Raw genomic sequence first — 4,831 nt, 5'->3', positions numbered from 1 at the left:
AAAAAAAGACAAACTTGTTTTACATTGCTGAAATTCTATTCATGACAAACAGACGAGAGACTTAGGGTTTTCCCGAAGTCTGCTTTTTTTGCCTACCCAATCCCTCCTGCTATAAAGTACATTTTACCCTCTCCTGCTTTTGTGGCAGCGGGTCCTGTGGGACCTGCGGGAATCCAGTCCCACTGCAGGGCTCTACTTTCAGGGTACTCATCCCACAGTTCCCAGCATTCCTCCCTGACACAGTGCCTTATGGAAGATTTTTAATGGCCCTCTGGGAGCCTCATAGCATTGTGGAGAAAGAGGTCAGACTCCCAAAATTTCTTGGGAAGCTTCCATAATTTTCCAGGGATGAACCTCAATTCCAAGCCTTTTTTTAAAAAATGGTGGCCAGGTGGGACACGCAGCTCTCACTTCTTGTGTGGAAAGAAAGGTTTCTGATGGCGCTTTCAAAGAGCAGTCAAGAGGTGGCTGAGGCAGATGAGGTGAGGCACTTAAGAGTGCTCCAGCATTACTTGGGGAGATCCAGAGACACTGACTAGGGCCCTCACACTTATTGTGACAATGGTCATTCATCCACCTGTCCTGGAGTAGCCAGATCTATGTAGTATTTGCAGATCATTTTCTACCCATGGTACAGCACTTTTGGGTGAAGACAATGACCAGACACTAGTGGAATTGAGTTGCTCTTTGCAGTTGGGATGACCAGCAATGACTGTATTACTTCAGGAGGAAGAAAGAGGCTTTTCTGTTGTGGCAGGCTAGCCCCAACACTGGCAGCACTAAACCAGGATCATAAGAGCTCTAATCACCATAGAACAGAGAATAGCAATTGCCCATTGGAAGCTGGCTATCCCAAGTAATTTCTGGTTACTTTGGTGCCAGTCTGCGTTTGGGAAGCACATGGTGGATGTTGATGTTGAGGAGGAGTCAGGGGTGGTTTTACTCCAACCAGTACTAATGTGCCAGAGATAACTGAGTGATTAGACAATTGAGATTCCAGCAGGTTTCAATGGAACTCATGTGCCCATTCTCTGTTCACATTCCAGTAAGCCCAGCAATTCATTCACAGACAGATGTATTACTCAGTAGTGATGCAAGTCCCTGGCTATCCACATAGAGTGCCCCAGCCAAGTATTTACCAGAACTCTGGACCTTCCAAGAGCAGTCACTGCGGGGGACTCTTTTTCTATCAAACAAAATGGCCATTAATGGTGTCTTCATCTCCACTGCATTGCTGGGTGACCCCCTGCATACCCACTTTTCCCATGACTCATGTAACCATTCCCTGATTACACAAACCTGGAGAAACACCAATTCAGCTATACCCTCAAGAGATGCAGGATTGCGGTAGAAGGTGCTTTTGAGAGACTGAAAGGAAGCTGGAGCACTCTGCTGACCTGCCATGACAGTTCAGTGACTGTGTAGCAATAATATGTGCCTGCTATATTTTGCTTAATATTCGCAAAAGCAAAGATGAAGTCTTTCAATGCAAAGTAGATTGAGAAGACAGTGGGGCTTGCAACAACCTATATGCAGCTGGACAGACAAGCTGTTGCACCCAATGCTGTTATTTATGCTAGTGCAACCAAGGGATTTTGAGAGGAGAGGTGCCATAGGACATCTCTCATTCTCCAAGTGATGGCCCCATGCATGTCACAGCTCTTTATGCCAGAAGTGACCACAAGGTCTCTAGACTTCACTGTCAAGGACAATGACTCTTTTGTGCTTCCATTGTGGCTAAAAGGCTAGGATAACCTCAGCATCCCTGCACATAAAGGACTCGACTTGTGAACTTTGGGATTTGGCTGGAAAATATATGGGCCCCAATTCTGAGCTCTGGTCATACTCCTCCTGCTCCCAACATGCCCTTTCTTTCCCCTAGGCCTCCCCCCAAGCACATCCCTATGCCAGGGTTGTAAGGGTTGTAAGCGCAGAGTCACTCTGCCAGCCTTATAAAGCTTGGGGAATCTCCCCTACCCTAGAGGAATTCCCAGCTGTGGGGATCCAGCTGTTTTATGGTCACTGTATCTTACAGGAGCCTGAATGCAGCCAAGAATCAAGGCCATGGTCTTATCCCTTGACATTTATTATTCATTGTTGTACACTGTAAATCTCTGTATCGCTCTTCCACTTGACATGATCTTCATTCACTGAACACACATGGGCTGGACCATTCATCTTTTCCTTCACTTTTGCCTTTCTTCCCTTCTCCTCTTTTCTCACTATCAGTTCTTTCCTTCAGGCAAGCTGCATCCCCTCTTCCTTGGATTGATTGTGTAATTATATGGTACCTAAAATTTAATTAAAGCTCAATAAAAATATGTATATTAGCACAACTTGCACTTGGCTTGCTGCCCAGATTCAAAATGGTCTGTTCACACACTTTCAAACCCATGATGTAGAATTGGGCATGCATCACACATATTGGTGAAATAAATGTTATATATTTTTATTATTAAGATTGTTTATCATAAAATCATAGAAATGTAGTGCTGGAAGGGACCCTGAGAAGTCATCCAGTCCAGCCCCCTGGGCTGTGGAAGGACCAAGTAAACCTAGACCATCCCTGATAGGTGTTTGTCCAACTTGTTCTTAAAAGTTTCCAGTGATGGGGACTCCACAACCTCCTTGGAAGCCTATTCCAGGGCTTAACTATTATTATAGTTAGAAATTTTTTCTTAATATCTAACCTATGTTTATGGGTTGTGCTAGGGTGACCAGACAGGAAGTGTGAAAAATCAGGACAGGGGGTGGGGGGTAATAGGCGCCTATATAAGACAAAGCCCCAAATATCAGGACTGTCCCTATAAAATTGGGACATCTGGTCACCTTTGTGCTGATGGTGGGCTTGTCCTTATGTATTAAATATGACCTTTATTAATGATCCCATTCTTTTCATTTGGATGAGGAATGATCTTATAGAGAGCAGAGCTGTGGATGTGTTGATGGGTCAGTGATTACTAGCCATTGCTGTTATCAGGCACTTTGACGAGGGCTGGATTCTGCTTTCAGTCCTCTGATGGATTTACTTTTCTTGTGATTTATTAATGATTTCTATTAGTTATGTTGAGGGTGTTAATTAGAAGAGTTAATTTTTGTACTTAAAAACCAGTCTGGCTCATGGAATGTGCAAATTACACAGAGACTTTTCACCAGAATCTACTTTATTACACAAACACAGAGACCAAATTTCTCTAGTGCAGACCAGGCTGCTTTTGTTCCAGAGAAAATGAATTGTTAATTTTAAACTTTTCCTGCCCTGCTGGCCCTTTCAAGCCTAGCCAGGGTACATGCAGCACAGAAGTTAACCTGCATGCACAAACTAAGCCAGCTAGGACCACACCTTACAGAAAGCAAGCTAGGCCCACAACACCAGAGACCAAATTCATCACTTGAGTTCAATCCCAGCTATCCAAGGGATGAATTTCACCTAAGGACTGCAAATGTTATCAGGAGAAATTATAACAGTCCTCAGTGGATTTGAGTGGAGTCAGAGCAGCTGGTAAAGTCTTCCAGTAGGGAACTGGATGGTGAGGGACCAATGTCACAGCATATTACATCTGAGCACTCACACTGGCTACATAGATGTGGGACTCTACGTCATGACCTTTTTCTCTTCATCCTCTCTCACATACAAGAATAAAGGGATAATCATTGCAAAAATTGAAAGGTGGCAAATTCAGAACTGATAAAAAGAAATACATTTTCCAGACAATGCACAATTAGCCAATGGAACTCATTGTCACAAGATATTATTGAGGACAAATGCTTATTAGGATTCAAAACAGGATTAGACATGTACATAGATAACAAAAATATCCAATGTTATAAATGAAAATGCAAAAAAAAAAAAATTTAAAAATTGCCTGACTGGATCAGACCCACGGTCCACCTAGTCCTCTAGCTTGTCTCTGACAGTGGCCAGCACTAGGTGCCTCAAAGGAAAATTGCAAGAACCACACAGTAGGCAGATAAGAGAGGGTTTGACCTCAGGAAAATTTCATCCGAATCTCTACTAGAGATTGGTTTAGGCCCTGAAAAATGAAGATTTTAGCCATTTCCAAAATTCTTTGTTTGCATTAACAATTATAACTCGGGCTATTCTTAAAAAGAAAAGGAATACTTGTGGCACCTTAGAGACTTAACAAATTTATGAGCATAAGCTTTCGTGAGCTACAGCTCACTTCATCGGAATGCATCCGATGAAGTGCGCTGTAGCTCACGAAAGCTTATGCTCAAATAAATTTGTCAATCTCTAAAGTGCCACAAGTACTCCTTTTCTTTTTGCGAATACAGACTAACACGGCTGCTACTCTGAAACCTGTCATCGGGCTATTCTTGTTATCCATGTAAGTATCCAGTCCCTCTTTGAATCTTACTAAGCTTCAACAACATCATGTAGCAGGGAATTCCACAGTCTAATTATGCATTGAATGGAGAAGTATTATTTTGTTTTGAATTTGTTCCCAATCCACCATCTGTTAACCAGTCATAATTTTATATACTTTTATCATGAATCCCTCTTATGGTAAACAATCCCAGATTTTTCAACCTCTCTTCAGATGAGAATTTTCCCAGACCCTTGATCATTTTCACTTTCCTTCTCTGAACCCTTCTGATCCTCCAAAATCTTTTTGGAGATGGGGTGACCAGTACTGCACACAGTATCCCGCTGGGGCTGCCCCACTGATCTATATAACGGCTTCTGCATATTTTCCATATTATTCTCCATCCCATTCCTTTTGTATCCAAACATCTTGTTTGTTTTTCTGACCCCAGCTGTATATTGAGCAGCGGTCCTCGCTGATCTGCAAACGACACCCAAGTCCTT

This window comes from Dermochelys coriacea, chromosome 9 (genome assembly GCF_009764565.3).
Source record: "Dermochelys coriacea isolate rDerCor1 chromosome 9, rDerCor1.pri.v4, whole genome shotgun sequence".
Lineage (NCBI taxonomy): Eukaryota > Metazoa > Chordata > Testudines > Dermochelyidae > Dermochelys > Dermochelys coriacea.
Note: the sequence above shows the minus strand (reverse complement) of the source record.